Source organism: Lepisosteus platostomus, chromosome 15, assembly GCF_059453375.1.
Source record: "Lepisosteus platostomus isolate fLepPlt1 chromosome 15, fLepPlt1.hap1, whole genome shotgun sequence".
In the NCBI taxonomy this organism is placed as follows: domain Eukaryota; kingdom Metazoa; phylum Chordata; class Actinopteri; order Semionotiformes; family Lepisosteidae; genus Lepisosteus; species Lepisosteus platostomus.
The window spans coordinates 1,261,072-1,281,920 of record NC_142625.1 but is presented as its reverse complement, the minus strand read 5'-3'; the positions used below and the strand labels follow the sequence as shown (position 1 = coordinate 1,281,920).

General features: G+C 50.3%; 3 non-coding genes across 3 annotated transcripts; all 3 read right to left on the bottom strand.

Annotated features, from left to right (window-relative positions):
* Positions 1–1,301: 1,301 nt before the first annotated feature.
* LOC148647545 (U2 spliceosomal RNA) lies at positions 1,302–1,498 on the bottom strand. Its single transcript, XR_015926929.1, has one exon. It is a non-coding gene; the product is annotated as a U2 spliceosomal RNA (small nuclear RNA).
* Positions 1,499–7,806: 6,308 nt separating this feature from the next.
* LOC148647544 (U2 spliceosomal RNA) lies at positions 7,807–7,999 on the bottom strand. Its single transcript, XR_015926906.1, has one exon. It is a non-coding gene; the product is annotated as a U2 spliceosomal RNA (small nuclear RNA).
* A 6,657-nt stretch (positions 8,000–14,656) lies between these two features.
* On the bottom strand, positions 14,657–14,850 carry LOC148647543 (U2 spliceosomal RNA). Its single transcript, XR_015926993.1, has one exon. It is a non-coding gene; the product is annotated as a U2 spliceosomal RNA (small nuclear RNA).
* Positions 14,851–20,849: the final 5,999 nt, after the last annotated feature.

Sequence of the window (20,849 nt, the reverse complement as noted above, 5' to 3'; positions counted from 1 at the left end):
GAAATCCGCCGTTCTTAATGATCTCAGTGCATTTCCCTACCATTCTCTTGTGGATATCGGCGCTGATGAAGGTGGTGTCCATGAATTTCTGTGGCTGGTTCCCCTGCACACACAAGATCTCTGATGCCTTCAGCCCCAAAGCTCCAAACAGGACGTCATCCTCGAACTTCTCCCTTCCAGGTGGTGCCGTCTCCGGCTTCCAGCGGAAGCGGAGAGTCCACTTAATGCTGGGGTCCTTCCCAGCCCTCCTCGCCTCTCCAGGCCCTGCAGCCATGGTTGGGCAGCCTTTCGGCCACCAAAACAGCCAAGGAATGCAAAGCCGGGTGAAAAATCAAAAGTCCGACGTCCAAAGGCAAAAAATCGTAGTCCAAAAGCAATCCGGGTCCAAAATCCAGGCAATCCAAACGTGTCGACGCAAAGCTGTCCTCTCGATCCTCTCTCCCTCGACCTCTGACCTTAGCCAAAAGGCCGAGAAGCGATGCCCACAAAGGCGCGGACCGACGCGCGGGCGTTCCGCTGGCGCACAGTGGCGCAGGCCGACTCCTCTGGAGCCCGGGACCCGCGCAGCTGCCGGCCTCCCTGCAGCCAGAGGCCTGCCGCGGGACTCTGCTCCCCCTCTCTCTTGCCTGCCCGCCTGCCTTCCTGCCAGTCCCGGGCGGGGGCCCTGCTCTTTGATCTTCTGTCAACGGCCCGACAACGACCGCAGCCGCAGGGGGCGCCAGCCGCCCGGCCTCCTTAGCTTAGGCCCCTCCCACCGGCAGCAGCTGCGCCCAACCGGCTGCAAGCCAAAGCCGAGCGCCAGCACCTGCGGGCAGAGGCAAGGGGCAGCTCTCTCTCGGGAGGGAGGGAGGGACGGGGACGCGCGCGCACACACACACGCCTGCCTGCCGAAAAAAAAGAAAGAAAAGGTGGATATACTAAGTTTTTGGGAGGGAAAACGCCCAGCTGTCGAAAGGGGCCCGCCTGCAGGGACGGGGACGGACACACACGCAAGCAAGCAAGCAAGCAAGCAAGCAAGCCACGCCTGCCTCCCTGGGAAAAGGCTGAAAAACCTAAGTTTTTTGGAGGGAAAACGCACGGGAGCCGAAAAGGGGGCCGGCCTGCTTGCCCAGAGAGTCGAGACGCGGGAAAGCGCACAGAGGGAGCACGGGAACCGAGAGGGCGAGAGAGAGAGACAGAACACAGAGACACACAGATGGGGGACGAGGGACGAGACCCGAGAAGAAGGAGCTCCAGTCCACTTCGCTCGCTCGCTCGCTCGCTCGCTAGCTACCTACGTCTGTCTTTTCACCGCTGAGAGAAGGTGGTGCACCGCTCCCGGAGGCGCTGCAATACCGGGCCGATGCGTGGAGAGGACGGAGCAAGCTCCTGATCCAGCTCCCTGTTCCAAAAATCCGTTTAATATGTGGTCCCCCGATGGGGGACGTATCAGATATTAAACTGATAAGAACAGATTTTTTTTTTTTTTTTTTTTATTACAAAAATGACAAAAAAACATCCTACTTACAGAAGAAAAACATTTCTAATATCAAGGAAAACAAACACAATCCAAAATAAGCAAAAAACCGAAACCAACAGCAAACCCCAAACTAAGACATACTATATGGCAATAACCCCTTCCACCTTTCTTTGGCAGCGTGGTATCCTCTTTTCCTTATATCTATGACAATTTCGCACTTAATTCTGTACTCCAATCTGCGAAACACACCCACCACGCTTACCTGGACCCCGTTTTTCGCCACACCGTTCCGCGCCCTCCATAGCTCAGATTTTGCATAACTTATTATTAACCAAAGAACCCACGCTGTCTCTTTAGGGTACAAACCTTTTTTCAAGCCATACATAACTATATTTACAGTGATGACAAAATTCAACACAAACATGTCAAAAAGTACATTACACTTTTTCCACAAACATTTGGCAAAATCACAATCCCAAAAAACATGACGTATCGACTCTTGCTCCTTGCATTGAATCCTCGGGCAAAATTTTTGTCGAGATAGTTTGTGTCTATACAAAATCTCCCTCACTGGGAGCCTTTGCCAGGCGATTAACCAATTGAGGTCCATCAGGTCATGCTGCAATCCTTTTGGTTGAATCCGGCTCCAGATGTCTTTGGGTAGTCCACCCACCAGGCTTGCTTCATCCTTACCCATTACTTCCACATACAGCGTCCTGTGATTGGAAAGCACCTCACCCTCCAGTCCCTGTGCATTTTTGCTGATCCACCGGCTGGCGTGCCTATAATGCCAGGGCATGTCGGCACCATGAGGAACTGAATTGTCCCAACAAAACAGTCCTTTTAACGATCTTGCAAACCAAAACCAAACAAAATAATGAGCCAGATGTCCAATGGGCCTTTTTGAAGCCTCACATAAAGAAGACACAAAAATACAATTCAATTTAATGGGTAAAGACGGGACCCCTCTTCCCCCTTCCTCAACAGGTCTGTACATATCTGCCCGTCTAACGTATTCATACTTTTTACCCCAAATAAAACCAAAAACCTCTTTAATCAGATACCTGTTTAAACTCAAAGGCATGGGATACACTGAAGCCAAATATCCCAACAAAGACAATATCTCTATCTTTATTATAAGGACTTTACCCATATGTGTCAGCCCCTTACTTTTCCACAAACCCAAACGTAGTCTGGCTTTTTCTAACTTTTCAAGCCAATTATACTTAGCTGCTTCTTCTTCCTGGAAATAAACGCCGAGAATCTTCAGAGGGTCTTTACACACCTGCAAACCACACACACAGTCCTGCCGATCCCTCCACCTCCCAAAAAATTTAATTTTACTTTTCCCCGTGTTAAGTTTAGCCCCAGATGCCTTGGTAAAAATTGCGAAATGATCCAGCGCCCCCTGCAGGTCCACGTCAGAATTCATGAACAAAGAAATGTCGTCTGCATATAAAGCAATCTTGGCTCTCTGCCCTCCACTACCAGGCACCAAAACACCTTCCACCTTAGGGTCGGCACAAACAAGACGAGCATATGCTTCAATGTACAACACAAAGAGTAATGGAGAAAGTGGACATCCCTGTCTCACCCCTGAATCCTGCCATACCATTCGCCCTACATGTCCGTTTATTAAAACTTTGCTCCCCACTTCTCTATAGAGGGTCTGAACCCAACCTATAAAAAGAGAGCCAAAGCCCATATGCTCCATAACCTTCCATAGGAAGTCATGAGACACTCGGTCGAAGGCTTTTTCCAGATCTAAATTAGCCAGCAAGAAGGGCACATCCCTTTGTCTTGACCAAGCAACTAAGTCCCTTATTAACTGCAGAGTCCAACAAATCTTTCGTCCTTGAACTCCACATGTTTGCTCTTTACCCACGACTTTAGGAAGCACTCGTTTTAGCCTATTCGTAAGAACTTTTGCCAAAATCTTGTAATCGGTGCCCAATAACGTCAAAGGCCTCCAATTACTCAAATCTGCAGGTCTTCCCTTCTTATACAACAAAATCAAAATCCCTGTCCTCATAGATGTACTCAAGCGCCCTTTCACAAATACCTCCTTCACCACAGATAACAATATATCTTTCAATATGTCCCAAAAGGTGTAATAAAATTCTACAGGGAGGCCATCTGCGCCCGGCACTCTACCTTTTTTCAACTCTCTCATGGCGGTAGTTAACTCTTCCACCGTAAAAGGGCCTTCCATACTCGATTGTTCCTCCTCTGTTATAAATGTTGCTACTGGCTTTAAAACACATCTAACAGCTGCTTCTTCTATCTCTCGCTTCGCAAAAAGCTCCTGATAAAAATCCGTTGCAACCGATAACAACCCTTCCCTATCTGATACCAATTTACCTGCACTATCAATCAGGCCTTCCACTACTCTCCTGCGTAACCTGTCCCTCATGCCACGAAACTGGAAAGTAGAGCAGGTCTCTGAGAACTGCAGTTTATCAATGTGTGTCTTAAAGAGGTACCTACGAGCCTTCTTCTCATAGAAACTTTTCAACTTCTCCTTCTGTTTACAAATCTCCTCTAAATCCACTGATACCCCTCTGTTACTGTCCTCATATAAAAGAGTTAGATGCTCCTGCAACAATCTACCCTCTCTCTTTTCCTGCGCTTGCTTTTCCCTACAGTAACTTCTCGTTATTTGTTGGATCCTTTTCTTGACTACGTCCCACCACTTTAGGGTGGAGGACCATTTAGTTCTTTCATCTACCCACTCTATCAGTTTACTCCTTATCAATTTTCTGTAAGCTTCATCTTCTAAAACACTCGTGTTCAATCTCCAGGTCCCCTTACCAAAATTAACACCTGCCCCAGCAATTTCAATCAACACCAGATCATGATCTGAGTGCCAAAAGGGCTGCACAGATGCACTTACTACCATAAGGTCCCTGGAGGAAAGGATGTAATCCAGCCTTTTGGACACTCCTTGCGAGTTTCTCCATGTAGGCTTGGCCTTTCCTTTCGTAAACCTGGCAACACAATCAAACAAACCGTATTGCACTAGTATTCTACTCACGAACTTTACGTCGGGGTTATCTTTATCATTGAAGTCAAGATTGAAAACCCCCCCTAAGACAATCTTTCTATTGGTTAAACAAAAAGGAGCTATGTTTGCATAAAAGGTAAGTCTCTGAGAAACTACAGCTGGAGCGTACACCCCTATAAACCGAAAACTAAAACCACCCACAAACACATCCACACTCATTAGCCTACCAGCCACGCCCACCTCACATCCTTCCACAACTAAATCGTAGGTCCCAAATAACACTCCAATGCCCGAAGAATGAACCCCGCCCACGCTCCATCTGGAAGGACCTCTATCCCATTCATTAGTAAAGGCAGCCGCATCCCTTCGATCTCTGAGATGCACTTCCTGTAAAAAACACACGGTAAAATCCAAAGTCCTCAAATAACTAAACACTGCCGTTCTCTTAGTTTTATCTCTCAATCCCCTGACATTGATTGTTAAAACTTTCAACATAGTAAATTAAAAGGATTTAACAAAAGCCCTTCTGAGTCCATTCCCTCATTAAACAAGAAAAACGTACATAGACTTCTTTAACTTCTTTCTCAAATGTACCACACACTAATAAACCACCCACTTTCTCTCTAGATTTTTCTACCTCTACTCTCACTCTCTTAAAACCTTTCAACATATTACAAATACCCTCCGTACCAGGAGGATAAACAACATTCCCCTCCACTAATTTGCATGCTTGCAAAAATTCCCTAGGAGGCGCTAGTTTTGCTCTTAGCGTTTCCTTTTTCTTAACCTTCTTCTGCTCAAAATTGACCTCGTCTTTTTCTACACCTTCTACCCACTTTCTTACTAGGTCTGTAATTCGATATCTCTGCTGTGCAACATCCCTAATGTCCTCCGCGTACAAATGGAAAGTTGATACTTCCCCGTCGGTAACCACTGGCCTCAATCTGATCCCTCTTTTCTCAAAAATGGATCCTTCAAAGGACTCAGGCCACTTAACTGAAGTTGTCTTCTCGTCCCATCTGCACAGTCTCAAAAATTTGCTGGGCAGTCCCGCATCAAACCATACCTCCGTTCTTTCTTCAGGCATTCCACCGGGCAAACTGCTCCCTTCTCCTAGAGGTGTTTCCTCGATGGTCAGATTTGGTCCTGGAGAACAAGAAGACTCCAACAACACATCTTGAAAATTAGGCATGGAAATTGAGAAGCTCCTTTGTGTTTCCATTCCAGCAGACGCCGGGTAATCCTTTGCCGCTTCTATCTCCATGCTATCTGCGCTTCTACCCGCCTTTCTAATTGGGTCATCACCAGTCTCTATGTTCTTCCTTTTGCTTTGATGTTTAGTTGGGACCTGTTGCGACTCCGTCTCCTCCACCATGTCACCCCAACTTATTTTCCCAACAACCTCTTTCATTACTTCCAATCCCGAAGAAACTTCTTTTGACTCACCTCCGGCAAGTTCAAACCCCCGTGCTGTTTCTCCAGTATCAGCCGCCGAAGCTTCTCCTGTTTCCTCCATGTCCACACTGCCCGTCTCCTCCTCACCTCCACGCTCTTCTGTACTGGCACCTGGGGCTGGTCTCGAACCCTGCACAATCTCAGCAAAGCTCTTTTTCCGTTGTTCACAATCCTTAAATATGTGCCCCTCGCCCCCACACAGATTGCATCTAGTTGCTTCAGTGCAGTTAGCGGTGGAATGCCCCACACCTTCACATTTCCGGCAGATCACCTCACGACAATCAGCAGCGTTGTGCTCCGGCTTCCCACATCTCCTACAAACTGCGGGCTGCCCATAATAATAACAATAACCGTTATTTGCGCCAATGAAGAAAGATGCTGGGGGATGCAAAAGGCCGTCAGGCGCTTGTCCGTTAGGCCTAAGACGCACCCTATAGCGCCTCTTCCCTGTCCAATACCCCTTCCTGTCCATAAGCTTTTCACCCACTCCTTGTATGTCCACAAAACGCTTTAAAAAGCAGACAATATCTCCTTCTGGTACATATGGATTGAACATCACCACAGTTAATGTTCTCAGTTCACGGGCAAACAAAGGTTCCATGATATAGTCCGAGAAAGGTTCTTCAGCCTTTTTCTCATTAGCAGTAGACCAGACTCTTCTGACTAGAGGCTCCGAAATAAGGGATAAATCAAAAATCTTCTTACCCGGAAAATCTTGGAGACAAAAGACGTCTTCTGGTCTTAACTGCAAGGCTTTCTGCATCACTTCTTCCTCAAAGGTGTCCCGAGAATCCAACTCCGTCTTCGATCCTCCCATCCGTAGCACAAACCGCACTGCATTCCGCACACGTCCCTCACGGGTCCTTGAAGCTCCATCCATCTCGAAGAAAAATTTTTGGCCGGAAAGCTCCGCCACACAAAAAACCCAGAAAAAAACTCCTGGCGTCGATCCCTCCTCTCTTTCTCTTGACTAAGAAGCAAGCTGCGGTCAGGCCACACACTTGATCTTAGCCAAAAGGCCGAGAAGCGATGCCCACAAAGGCGCGGACCGACGCGCGGGCGTTCCGCTGGCGCACAGTGGCGCAGGCCGACTCCTCTGGAGCCCGGGACCCGCGCAGCTGCCGGCCTCCCTGCAGCCAGAGGCCTGCCGCGGGACTCTGCTCCCCCTCTCTCTTGCCTGCCCGCCTGCCTTCCTGCCAGTCCCGGGCGGGGGCCCTGCTCTTTGATCTTCTGTCAACGGCCCGACAACGACCGCAGCCGCAGGGGGCGCCAGCCGCCCGGCCTCCTTAGCTTAGGCCCCTCCCACCGGCAGCAGCTGCGCCCAACCGGCTGCAAGCCAAAGCCGAGCGCCAGCACCTGCGGGCAGAGGCAAGGGGCAGCTCTCTCTCGGGAGGGAGGGAGGGACGGGGACGCGCGCGCACACACACACGCCTGCCTGCCGAAAAAAAAGAAAGAAAAGGTGGATATACTAAGTTTTTGGGAGGGAAAACGCCCAGCTGTCGAAAGGGGCCCGCCTGCAGGGACGGGGACGGACACACACGCAAGCAAGCAAGCAAGCAAGCAAGCAAGCAAGCAAGCAAGCAAGCAAGCAAGCCACGCCTGCCTCCCTGGGAAAAGGCTGAAAAACCTAAGTTTTTTGGAGGGAAAACGCACGGGAGCCGAAAAGGGGGCCGGCCTGCTTGCCCAGAGAGTCGAGACGCGGGAAAGCGCACAGAGGGAGCACGGGAACCGAGAGGGCGAGAGAGAGAGACAGAACACAGAGACACACAGATGGGGGACGAGGGACGAGACCCGAGAAGAAGGAGCTCCAGTCCACTTCGCTCGCTCGCTCGCTCGCTCGCTCGCTCGCTAGCTAGCTACCTACGTCTGTCTTTTCACCGCTGAGAGAAGGTGGTGCACCGCTCCCGGAGGCGCTGCAATACCGGGCCGATGCGTGGAGAGGACGGAGCAAGCTCCTGATCCAGCTCCCTGTTCCAAAAATCCGTTTAATATGTGGTCCCCCGATGGGGGACGTATCAGATATTAAACTGATAAGAACAGATTTTTTTTTTTTTTTTTATTATACAAAATACAAAATAAAACACCAAAAACTACAAATACATAAGTCCAAAAACACAATCAAAAACAAAAAACAATTACACAGCTAAATCAAAGATATCATAATCTCATCCCTTATATAGACACAACCCACCCCAATACAATTCCCCTGCTCAAAAACAAACCCACAATTAACATGAAGCAGATATGCGTACATAAAATAAACAACTTACTTGAAAAACACAGTACATGATTTCCAACCCCAACCCTATTTACCATAATCCCGCCCCTTATGCAAATTACCTTCCACCCCCAAATTCACCCAACAGTCTTATTTACAAATTACAGGAACATTAAAGGACCTAGACTATTTCCAATCCCAGATATCCACTATGGATTTCCATTTCTCCTTTGCGGCATGAAAACCCCATCTTTTTATGTCCCCTTCTACCAACCCTCTCAAATTCCATAAAAGCCTTCTATATAACCCATCTACTGTACAAACAATTCCCCTCTTGACTAACAAATTCCTGGAATTCCATAACTCAAACTTAATTAAACTAACTAGCAACCATAACACAAAGCTCTTAGCGTTTGCCCCACCTCCCACCTTCAACCCATATAACACAACTGCAGGAAGTACACAGAAAGTGGAGGACAGGCTACTAAACAAAGTTTCACATTTGTTCCAGGTCCGCTGAGCAAAATTACAGTCCCAAAACACGTGGCTGATCGACTCCACCGCATGACACCCGGCTCTAGGACACTCCTGCTGCTTTGTCAACTTATGTTTGAACAAAACCTCACGAACTGCCAAACGACCCCAAGCGGATAGCCAGTTCAAATCCATTAGATGGTGCTGTAGCCCTCTGGGCTGGACTCGCCGCCAGACCACGTTGGGGACGCCACCTACGAGGCTGGCCCCTTCAGCTTGAGTTACTGCAGAATAGAGCCGTCTGTGGTTAAGCAGGACCTGGTGATCTTTAAGCTCAGGGTGCTGTTTCAGCCAGTGTGTCGCATGCCGATAGTGCCATGGCAGATCGTTCCCATGAGGCAAACTGTTGGACCACTGAGCCAGGGCGCGCACGTGGCTAGATAGCCAGAACCTGACAAAATACTGAAAGGGATGTGAGACTGGGGAATGCAGAGCTATACACAGGCCAGACACATATATACAGTTTAGCTTTACAGGGAAGTTGGGAACTCCCCGTCCGCCTTCTTCCACTGGGCGATACATATCGACTCTGCGCACATACTCATATTTTCCCCCCCACATGAACATAAAAACCTCCCTTACCAGATATCTGTTGAAGCGCGCAGGCATGGGATACACCGATGCTAGATAAACCAGCACAGGCAGAAACACCACTTTCAGGATCAGGACTTTACCTACAAAGGACAGCTGCTTGTTCTTCCAGTGCGTCAGCTGCAGCCTAGCCTTCTCCAGCCTCTGGGACCAATTGCACCAAGCAGCATCCTGTGCCGTGAATAACACCCCTAGAATCTTAAGGGGCCCTTGACAGATGTCCAATCCATGCGCTGGTCCCAGCTGTTCTTTCCAAGGCCCGAAGAACTTGATCTGACTTTTCCCCCTGTTTAGCTTTGCACCTGACGCGAGGGAGAAGTTCTCGAAGACGTCCAAGGCCGCCTGTAGGCTAAGGTAAGAGCTGAGAAATAAGGTAACATCGTCAGCATATAATGCCACCTTAACTCTTTTTCCTCCACTCCCAGGTACGAGGATCCCGTCAATGGATGGCTCCTTCTGGACTGCCCGCGCATAAGGTTCCATATATAGTGCAAAAAGTAATGGGGACAGGGGGCAGCCCTGACGCACACCAGACTCTTGGAGAACCAGTCCTCCCAGGTGCCCGTTCACCAGAACTCTACTGCCAACCTGTGAGTACAGTATTTTTAACCAGCCCAGCATGACAGGGCCGAATCCCATCTTCTCCATCACTTGCCAGACAAAGGTGTGTGAGACATTGTCAAAAGCTTTTTCTAGGTCCAAGCTGGCGATCAGCAACGGGACGTTCCTGTTCTCGGACCACGCTATCACATCCCGTACTAGTTGGAGGGTCCAGCTGGCACGCCGACCTCGAACCCCGCAGGTTTGGTCCCAACCGATCACATGAGCTAGGACCCCCTTCAAGCGGTTTACCAGCACTTTAGCGATCAGCTTATAGTCCACGCACAACATCTGCAGCGGCCTCCAGTTCTTAAGGTCCTTTGCAGGTCCTTTTTTATACAACAGTGTGAGGATTCCCTCCCTCATAGACTCACACATAGCCTTCCTACGAAAGATTTCCTCCGTCACCTGAAGTAAGATTGGCCCTAAGATATCCCAGAACGTCCGATAAAATTCGGCTGGTAGTCCGTCTTTACCTGGTACCTTACCAGCCTTCATGCCGAGCAGAGCGTCGCCAAGTTCCTGCAAGCTTATAGGAGCCTCCAACTGTTCTTGGGCTTTGACAGGAACCTGCGCTGTAATACCGCTCAGCAGCTTTGCACCCATGGCCTCGTCCACCGTCTTTAGGGAAAAAAGACATTGGTAAAAGTGCCTCACCACTTCCAGCATCTCCTCACTACTAGTAACTATTTTCCCCTCCGAAGTCTGAATGCCAGTCATCACACTGCGCTTCTGTCTCTGACGAATTTGCCGGAAGAAAAAACTGGAACATGTTTCGTGAGATTGTATGAACTGCACGTGGGCTCTGAACAGGTAACTCCTTGCCTTTTGCTCGTGATAAGTGCGCAGATCAGCTTTAGCTGCTGCAATATCTTCAGGGCACACTGACATATCCTTATTACACTGGGAAAACAAGGTGTTTAATCTTTCCTGCAGCGCCCTGCCCTTCTGCCGCTCACGCTTGAGCCTTGCTCTGCCATAAATTCTGGTCTCCTTTCTAATTTTCTTTTTTAAGTGTTCCCACCAATCAATCAGGGGAGTCCCCAGATTCCTCTCCTTCCACCATGTTTGCAATTTGTACCTCATTACCTTGACATATTCGTCTTCTCTTAGGTTCTCCGTATTTAACTTCCACACCCCACGCCCAAACTGGTTCCTTAAATGTGGAAAATGGGCCTCTACTAGGGCATGGTCAGAAAAACCTACCGGCAGCACCACCACCTTCTCCACAGGTACGTCCAGTGAGGCGAATACATAATCAAGGCGCTTCACAGTACCTTGAGCGTTCCTCCACGTGGCCTCTGCTTTCTCCTTTCGGATCCGGTAGGCGCAGTCGTAAAGTCCAAACTGTGCTAGAAGAAGATTGAGCTGCTTTGCCCCTGGATCCCTCTTATCTTGGAGGTCCACGTTAAAGTCTCCTCCCATGATGATCCATTTGTTGGTAAGGCAAACAGGATAAAGTTCCTTAAAGAAATCTGCCCGTAAAGCCATCATTGCCGGGGCATACACACACACACACCGAAAGCAATTCTCACCCGAACAAATATCCAAATATAAGGCTCTCCCAGGCACTACATTCACACATTTCTCCACTATAAAATTGCGATTGCCAAATAAAACTCCAACTCCCGAGGAGTGGACACCTCCGATATTCCATCTAGAATCTCCTCTGTCCCACTCACGAGTGAACTGTATGACGTCTCTTTCATCTTTTAGATGGACTTCCTGCACCAAACAAATATCAAAAACCATGGTTTTCAGGTAAGAAAAAAAGGCCGTCCTCTTTACTAAGTTCCTTAAACCCCGAATATTTAAAGTTAATATTTTCAACATTAGGGGGCAGTAAAAAGGCTCATCAGCTCCATGTAGGCTTGACGCACTGACGCCTCCCTTTGTCCCTGCAAATATAGTTTATCTATTTTACCTCCTGATCGCGTACAGCCAACTGACACTCCTTCATGCAACCTCAGCACACGTCGGAAGTTTGACGGCCGGGGCGGGTACTGCACGTTTCCGTTCTTCCAGGCACAGGCCTCCAAAAACTGCAGCGGGACCTCCAGAATCTTCAGCACTTTGTCAGGGCGCCTTTCCACCCCCACCTCGTACATCTCCTTCAGTTCTCCCTTGTCCCTTATCCATTTCTTTACAAAGTCACCCAACAACATCTTCTTGTTGGTCGCATCTATCTGGTTGCGGCCCTTTACTTCGAGGGTTGAAATCTCCTCACCAGAGTGCTCACAACGCACGACAATCCCTGCCGGAGATAGCCCTTGCTCATTGAAGGTCCTAGGCCAGACTATTTTGCTGGCCTTTTCGTCCCATTTACAGAACTTCTTGAACCTCATAGGTACCTCAGCGAATATAAAGACATCTCGTTCTTCTCTCTGCAGGGCGACGCGTGGCTGCATGTGTTCTTCTGAGGCTTCTGCCGAGGTCGGGGTCATCTCCGTTTCTGGAATGACAAAGCCTGAGGACATACCCGACTCTGCCGTAAGGGGGGGTTCACCCACACCACTTACCTCGCCCTCCGACCCTAGTGGAGTAGATTCGGCCTGGGCCAACGAATCTGTGGCCATCGACTCAAGGTATTCCATGGGATCTACACCCGATTTCTTCACCAAGGGCGGCACATCATTTTCCGCCTTTCTTTTCACAACTTTCCTGGCCTGGACGGTGTCCATGGCCTCCTCTTCATCCACTCTGTCCCCCCAGTCTGCCCCTACTTCCTCCGCAGAGGGCAGGCTTGATTCCTCAGCCAACGCTCTTATATGCTCTAGCGCGGCGAGCGAGACCCCACCTTCCTCCTCTGCGCTCCCCAGGACCTCCTCAGCACTCACCGGAGCCTCCGTCTCTTCTTCGCCGCTGCGATCTTCTGCTGAGGTAAGTGCTGTTGCCGTCTGCCTGTGGTCCGTTACCTCCTGCCCTTGATCCACACCCTCAGGTTCCATCACCTCCTCGCCAGCGTCAGGGACCAGCGACGCCGGTGCCGGGCCCTCTGCTGCATCTTCTGCCTGGTGAACTGAGGTAACACTTGCTGCCGATGTGCCACCCGCCACGGCTGCGAAACTCATACCTTTCTTTGGGCACGCCCTGTAAATGTGCCCAGAGACCCCGCACAAATTACATTTCGGCTCAGCCCTGCACATGAAGGTGCTGTGCCCCACAGTATCACACCTTCGACAGACCTCCACATCACAGTCAGCAGCATAATGGCCCTTCTGCCTGCATCGTCTACACGCCAAGGGTTGATCAGGGTAGTACAGATAACCTGTATAAGTTCCAATTGAGAAGTTAGCAGGAGGGTGCAAGAGCCCATCTTCAGCACTAGGGTCCACTCTGAAACGCACCAGAAATTTCCTTTTCCCGTTCCAGACTCTCTTCCTATCCATCTCCTTGATACCCGTGCCCTGAACGTCAACAAATCTTTTAAGAAAATTAACAATGTCTGCGTCTGGGGTAAAAGGGTTGTTCATATGGACCCATATGGGTCTCGCCTCCCGTGCAAACAAAGGTTCAAGGAAAAAATGAACAAAAGGTTCCTCCAGTCTGCGAGCAGTCAAAACAGACCAAACTTTCGTGCACTGTTCAGCAGAGTAAAGTGACAAATCAAAAATCTTTTTACCTGGAAAGTCCTGGAGGCAATAGATCTCTTCAGGCTGTAAGGACAAATGCTTGAAAAGGACTTCATCCTCGAAAGCATCCCTCTTGGCAAAATCCTTGTCAGAAGCCTCCACTCGCAGCACAAAACGCACAGTATGCCTTGGTCTTGCATTCTTGCTTGAAGTCCTCTCCATCTTGTGTAGAGTGGCCGGAATCCTATCCGCCACAAAGAAAAAATCGCCGTCGCCTGGAAAAAGCCGCGCCGTCCACCCCTTCCCGCCTTTGACTCAGAGCCCAAGCCGCGGTCAGGCCACGCACTCAGGATCTTCGCCAAAAGGCCGAGAAGCGATGCCCACAAAGGCGCGGACCGACGCGCGGGCGTTCCGCTGGCGCACAGTGGCGCAGGCCGACTCCTCTGGAGCCCGGGACCCGCGCAGCTGCCGGCCTCCCTGCAGCCAGAGGCCTGCCGCGGGACTCTGCTCCCCCTCTCTCTTGCCTGCCCGCCTGCCTTCCTGCCAGTCCCGGGCGGGGGCCCTGCTCTTTGATCTTCTGTCAACGGCCCGACAACGACCGCAGCCGCAGGGGGCGCCAGCCGCCCGGCCTCCTTAGCTTAGGCCCCTCCCACCGGCAGCAGCTGCGCCCAACCGGCTGCAAGCCAAAGCCGAGCGCCAGCACCTGCGGGCAGAGGCAAGGGGCAGCTCTCTCTCGGGAGGGAGGGAGGGACGGGGACGCGCGCGCACACACACACGCCTGCCTGCCGAAAAAAAAGAAAGAAAAGGTGGATATACTAAGTTTTTGGGAGGGAAAACGCCCAGCTGTCGAAAGGGGCCCGCCTGCAGGGACGGGGACGGACACACACGCAAGCAAGCAAGCAAGCAAGCAAGCAAGCAAGCAAGCAAGCAAGCAAGCAAGCCACGCCTGCCTCCCTGGGAAAAGGCTGAAAAACCTAAGTTTTTTGGAGGGAAAACGCACGGGAGCCGAAAAGGGGGCCGGCCTGCTTGCCCAGAGAGTCGAGACGCGGGAAAGCGCACAGAGGGAGCACGGGAACCGAGAGGGCGAGAGAGAGAGACAGAACACAGAGACACACAGATGGGGGACGAGGGACGAGACCCGAGAAGAAGGAGCTCCAGTCCACTTCGCTCGCTCGCTCGCTCGCTCGCTAGCTACCTACGTCTGTCTTTTCACCGCTGAGAGAAGGTGGTGCACCGCTCCCGGAGGCGCTGCAATACCGGGCCGATGCGTGGAGAGGACGGAGCAAGCTCCTGATCCAGCTCCCTGTTCCAAAAATCCGTTTAATATGTGGTCCCCCGATGGGGGACGTATCAGATATTAAACTGATAAGAACAGATTTTTTTTTTTTTTTTTTATTATACAAAATACAAAATAAAACACCAAAACTACAAATACATAAGTCCAAAAACACAATCAAAAACAAAAACAATTACACAGCTAAATCAAAGGTATCATAATCTCATCCCTTATATAGACACAACCCACCCCAATACAATTCCCTTGCTCAAAAACAAACCCACAATTAACATGAAGCAGATATGTGTACATAAAATAAACAACTTACTTGAAAAACACAGTACATGATTTCCAACCCCAACCCTATTTACATAATCCCGCCCCCTTATGCAAATTACCTACCACCCCCAAATTCACCCAACAGTCTTATTTACAAATTACAGGAACATTAAAGGACCTAGACTATTTCCAATCCCAGATATCCACTATGGATTTCCATTTCTCCTTTGCGGCATGAAAACCCCATCTTTTTATGTCCCCTTCTACCAACCCTCTCAAATTCCATAAAAGCCTTCTATATAACCCATCTACTGTACAAACAATTCCCCTCTTGACTAACAAATTCCTGGAATTCCATAACTCAAACTTAATTAAACTAACTAGCAACCATAACACAAAGCTCTTAGCGTTTGCCCCACCTCCCACCTTCAACCCATATAACACAACTGCAGGAAGTACACAGAAAGTGGAGGACAGGCTACTAAACAAAGTTTCACATTTGTTCCAGGTCCGCTGAGCAAAATTACAGTCCCAAAACACGTGGCTGATCGACTCCACCGCATGACACCCGGCTCTAGGACACTCCTGCTGCTTTGTCAGCTTATGTTTGAACAAAACCTCACGAACTGCCAAACGACCCCAAGCGGATAGCCAGTTCAAATCCATTAGATGGTGCTGTAGCCCTCTGGGCTGGACTCGCCGCCAGACCACGTTGGGGACGCCACCTACGAGGCTGGCCTCTTCAGCTTGAGTTACTGCAGAATAGAGCCGTCTGTGGTTAAGCAGGACCTGGTGATCTTTAAGCTCAGGGTGCTGTTTCAGCCAGTGTGTCGCATGCCGATAGTGCCATGGCAGATCGTTCCCATGAGGCAAACTGTTGGACCACTGAGCCAGGGCGCGCACGTGGCTAGATAGCCAGAACCTGACAAAATACTGAAAGGGATGTGAGACTGGGGAATGCAGAGCTATACACAGGCCAGACACATATATACAGTTTAGCTTTACAGGGAAGTTGGGAACTCCCCGTCCGCCTTCTTCCACTGGGCGATACATATCGACTCTGCGCACATACTCATATTTTCCCCCCCACATGAACATAAAAACCTCCCTTACCAGATATCTGTTGAAGCGCGCAGGCATGGGATACACCGATGCTAGATAAACCAGCACAGGCAGAAACACCACTTTCAGGATCAGGACTTTACCTACAAAGGACAGCTGCTTGTTCTTCCAGTGCGTCAGCTGCAGCCTAGCCTTCTCCAGCCTCTGGGACCAATTGCACCAAGCAGCATCCTGTGCCGTGAATAACACCCCTAGAATCTTAAGGGGCCCTTGACAGATGTCCAATCCATGCGCTGGTCCCAGCTGTTCTTTCCAAGGCCCGAAGAACTTGATCTGACTTTTCCCCCTGTTTAGCTTTGCACCTGACGCGAGGGAGAAGTTCTCGAAGACGTCCAAGGCCGCCTGTAGGCTAAGGTAAGAGCTGAGAAATAAGGTAACATCGTCAGCATATAATGCCACCTTAACTCTTTTTCCTCCACTCCCAGGTACGAGGATCCCGTCAATGGATGGCTCCTTCTGGACTGCCCGCGCATAAGGTTCCATATATAGTGCAAAAAGTAATGGGGACAGGGGGCAGCCCTGACGCACACCAGACTCTTGGAGAACCAGTCCTCCCAGGTGCCCGTTCACCAGAACTCTACTGCCAACCTGTGAGTACAGTATTTTTAACCAGCCCAGCATGACAGGGCCGAATCCCATCTTCTCCATCACTTGCCAGACAAAGGTGTGTGAGACATTGTCAAAAGCTTTTTCTAGGTCCAAGCTGGCGATCAGCAACGGGACGTTCCTGTTCTCGGACCACGCTATCACATCCCGTACTAGTTGGAGGGTCCAGCTGGCACGCCGACCTCGAACCCCGCAGGTTTGGTCCCAACCGATCACATGAGCTAGGACCCCCTTCAAGCGGTTTACCAGCACTTTAGCGATCAGCTTATAGTCCACGCACAACATCTGCAGCGGCCTCCAGTTCTTAAGGTCCTTTGCAGGTCCTTTTTTATACAACAGTGTGAGGATTCCCTCCCTCATAGACTCACACATAGCCTTCCTACGAAAGATTTCCTCCGTCACCTGAAGTAAGATTGGCCCTAAGATATCCCAGAACGTCCGATAAAATTCGGCTGGTAGTCCGTCTTTACCTGGTACCTTACCAGCCTTCATGCCGAGCAGAGCGTCGCCAAGTTCCTGCAAGCTTATAGGAGCCTCCAACTGTTCTTGGGCTTTGACAGGAACCTGCGCTGTAATACCGCTCAGCAGCTTTGCACCCATGGCCTCGTCCACCGTCTTTAGGGAAAAAAGACATTGGTAAAAGTGCCTCACCACTTCCAGCATCTCCTCACTACTAGTAACTATTTTCCCCTCCGAAGTCTGAATGCCAGTCATCACACTGCGCTTCTGTCTCTGACGAATTTGCCGGAAGAAAAAACTGGAACATGTTTCGTGAGATTGTATGAACTGCACGTGGGCTCTGAACAGGTAACTCCTTGCCTTTTGCTCGTGATAAGTGCGCAGTTCAGCTTTAGCTGCTGCAATATCTTCAGGGCACACTGACATATCCTTATTACACTGGGAAAACAAGGTGTTTAATCTTTCCTGCAGCGCCCTGCCCTTCTGCCGCTCACGCTTGAGCCTTGCTCTGCCATAAATTCTGGTCTCCTTTCTAATTTTCTTTTTTAAGTGTTCCCACCAATCAATCAGGGGAGTCCCCAGATTCCTCTCCTTCCACCATGTTTGCAATTTGTACCTCATTACCTTGACATATTCGTCTTCTCTTAGGTTCTCCGTATTTAACTTCCACACCCCACGCCCAAACTGGTTCCTTAAATGTGGAAAATGGGCCTCTACTAGGGCATGGTCAGAAAAACCTACCGGCAGCACCACCACCTTCTCCACAGGTACGTCCAGTGAGGCGAATACATAATCAAGGCGCTTCACAGTACCTTGAGCGTTCCTCCACGTGGCCTCTGCTTTCTCCTTTCGGATCCGGTAGGCGCAGTCGTAAAGTCCAAACTGTGCTAGAAGAAGATTGAGCTGCTTTGCCCCTGGATCCCTCTTATCTTGGAGGTCCACGTTAAAGTCTCCTCCCATGATGATCCATTTGTTGGTAAGGCAAACAGGATAAAGTTCCTTAAAGAAATCTGCCCGTAGAGCCATCATTGCCGGGGCATACACACACACACACCGAAAGCAATTCTCACCCGAACAAATATCCAAATATAAGGCTCTCCCAGGCACTACATTCACACATTTCTCCACTATAAAATTGCGATTGCCAAATAAAACTCCAACTCCCGAGGAGTGGACACCTCCGATATTCCATCTAGAATCTCCTCTGTCCCACTCACGAGTGAACTGTATGACGTCTCTTTCATCTTTTAGATGGACTTCCTGCACCAAACAAATATCAAAAACCATGGTTTTCAGGTAAGAAAAAAAAGGCCGTCCTCTTTACTAAGTTCCTTAAACCCCGAATATTTAAAGTTAATATTTTCAACATTAGGGGGCAGTAAAAAGGCTCATCAGCTCCATGTAGGCTTGACGCACTGACGCCTCCCTTTGTCCCTGCAAATATAGTTTATCTATTTTACCTCCTGATCGCGTACAGCCAACTGACACTCCTTCATGCAACCTCAGCACACGTCGGAAGTTTGACGGCCGGGGCGGGTACTGCACGTTTCCGTTCTTCCAGGCACAGGCCTCCAAAAACTGCAGCGGGACCTCCAGAATCTTCAGCACTTTGTCAGGGCGCCTTTCCACCCCCACCTCGTACATCTCCTTCAGTTCTCCCTTGTCCCTTATCCATTTCTTTACAAAGTCACCCAACAACATCTTCTTATTGGTCGCATCTATCTGGTTGCGGCCCTTTACTTCGAGGGTTGAAATCTCCTCACCAGAGTGCTCACAACGCACGACAATCCCTGCCGGAGATAGCCCTTGCTCATTGAAGGTCCTAGGCCAGACTATTTTGCTGGCCTTTTCGTCCCATTTACAGAACTTCTTGAACCTCATAGGTACCTCAGCGAATATAAAGACATCTCGTTCTTCTCTCTGCAGGGCGACGCGTGGCTGCATGTGTTCTTCTGAGGCTTCTGCCGAGGTCGGGGTCATCTCCGTTTCTGGAATGACAAAGCCTGAGGACATACCCGACTCTGCCGTAAGGGGGGGGTCACCCACACCACTTACCTCGCCCTCCGACCCTAGTGGAGTAGATTCGGCCTGGGCCAACGAATCTGTGGCCATCGACTCAAGGTATTCCATGGGATCTACACCCGATTTCTTCACCAAGGGCGGCACATCATTTTCTGCCTTTCTTTTCACAACTTTCCTGGCCTGGACGGTGTCCATGGCCTCCTCTTCATCCACTCTGTCCCCCCAGTCTGACTCTACTTCCTCCGCAGAGGGCAGGCTTGATTCCTCAGCCAACGCTCTTATATGCTCTAGCGCGGCGAGCGAGACCCCACCTTCCTCCTCTGCGCTCCCCGGGACCTCCTCAGCACTCACCGGAGCCTCCGTCTCTTCTTCGCCGCTGCGATCTTCTGCTGAGGTAAGTGCTGTTGCCGTCTGCCTGTGGTCCGTTACCTCCTGCCCTTGATCCACACCCTCAGGTTCCATCACCTCCTCGCCAGCGTCAGGGACCAGCGACGCCGGTGCCGGGCCCTCTGCTGCATCTTCTGCCTGGTGAACTGAGGTAACACTTGCTGCCGATGTGCCACCCGCCACGGCTGCGAAACTCATACCTTTCTTTGGGCACGCCCTGTAAATGTGCCCAGAGACCCCGCACAAATTACATTTCGGCTCAGCCCTGCACATGAAGGTGCTGTGCCCCACAGTATCACACCTTCGACAGACCTCCACATCACAGTCAGCAGCATAATGGCCCTTCTGCCTGCATCGTCTACACGCCAAGGGTTGATCAGGGTAGTACAGATAACCTGTATAAGTTCCAATTGAGAAGTTAGCAGGAGGGTGCAAGAGCCCATCTTCAGCACTAGGGTCCGCTCTGAAACGCACCAGAAATTTCCTTTTCCCGTTCCAGACTCTCTTCCTATCCATCTCCTTGATACCCGTGCCCTGAACGTCAACAAATCTTTTAAGAAAATTAACAATGTCTGCGTCTGGGGTAAAAGGGTTGTTCATATGGACCCATATGGGTCTCGCCTCCCGTGCAAACAAAGGTTCAAGGAAAAAATGAACAAAAGGTTCCTCCAGTCTGCGAGCAGTCAAAACAGACCAAACTTTCGTGCACTGTTCAGCAGAGTAAAGTGACAAATCAAAAATCTTTTTACCTGGAAAGTCCTGGAGGCAATAGATCTCTTCAGGCTGTAAGGACAAATGCTTGAAAAGGACTTCATCCTCGAAAGCATCCCTCTTGGCAAAATCCTTGTCAGAAGCCTCCACTCGCAGCACAAAACGCACAGTATGCCTTGGTCTTGCATTCTTGCTTGAAGTCCTCTCCATCTTGTGTAGAGTGGCCGGAATCCTATCCGCCACAAAGAAAAAATCGCCGTCGCCTGGAAAAAGCCGCGCCGTCCACCCCTTCCCGCCTTTGACTCAGAGCCCAAGCCGCGGTCAGGCCACGCACTCAGGATCTTCGCCAAAAGGCCGAGAAGCGATGCCCACAAAGGCGCGGACCGACGCGCGGGCGTTCCGCTGGCGCACAGTGGCGCAGGCCGACTCCTCTGGAGCCCGGGACCCGCGCAGCTGCCGGCCTCCCTGCAGCCAGAGGCCTGCCGCGGGACTCTGCTCCCCCTCTCTCTTGCCTGCCCGCCTGCCTTCCTGCCAGTCCCGGGCGGGGGCCCTGC